Source organism: Fragaria vesca, unplaced genomic scaffold (assembly GCF_000184155.1).
Source record: "Fragaria vesca subsp. vesca unplaced genomic scaffold, FraVesHawaii_1.0 scf0513126, whole genome shotgun sequence".
Lineage (NCBI taxonomy): Eukaryota > Viridiplantae > Streptophyta > Magnoliopsida > Rosales > Rosaceae > Fragaria > Fragaria vesca.
In genome coordinates, this window is record NW_004443445.1 from 154008 (window position 1) to 154815 (window position 808).

Consider the following 808-nt stretch of genomic DNA (forward strand, 5'->3'; position numbering starts at 1 on the left):
TATTCTTTCTGGAGGATGATCCGCTAGGCTTATTGTGTTTTTTTTTTTTTTTTTGTTATCGAGAGAAAATATGGATTATCCTTATGGATGATCCCCAATGATGCCACGCAATAATTTTTGAGCTTTTTATTTTTTAAGTGAAATCCCCACTCATAAATTATAACTTGCACTCTTAAATTATAACCCACACACTTTCATTTTCTATTTGGTTTTGATAACTTAGATTTTGTCTTATGAAAATGATGATTAAAAATAAAAAGTCGGAGTGTAGATTACAATTTGAGAAATGAAGATTTCACATCTTTTTTATTTTATTTTATTTTTATTTTTTATTTCAGAAGCAATTTATTACCTTTTCTATTCAATCAAAATCCAGAATTTTTATATTTCTTTTATCTTAAATTTCATTGAACGAAACAAGGATTACATGGGGAACAATACGGGTGCTACCGACCCAACGTACAAAAAAGTCAAAAAGACAAGAAGTATGGGTCAATTTAGCTAGTTGTAAGAAAAGTGGTCTATTGTTCTTGCTTTTAAGGGGGATGTTATTTTCCAAAATCTCGTTCTTGCCTTGATGGCGATGAACAAGATCGAATCCACGTCGCTCCGATTCGCCTAGATCAGTAGCCAAGATCTGTTTAGGCCGTCGATTTTCAAGTTATCGTCTAACTTGACCGATTTAAGCGTAATCAGAACAGAGAAATGATTTTCAATGTTTATGCGGTTTTGAGCTCTGATTTGAAAACATTGCCTTCAAGAAATAGATAATTGTAAAAGGTTTAACAATATTACTAACCTTATGTAC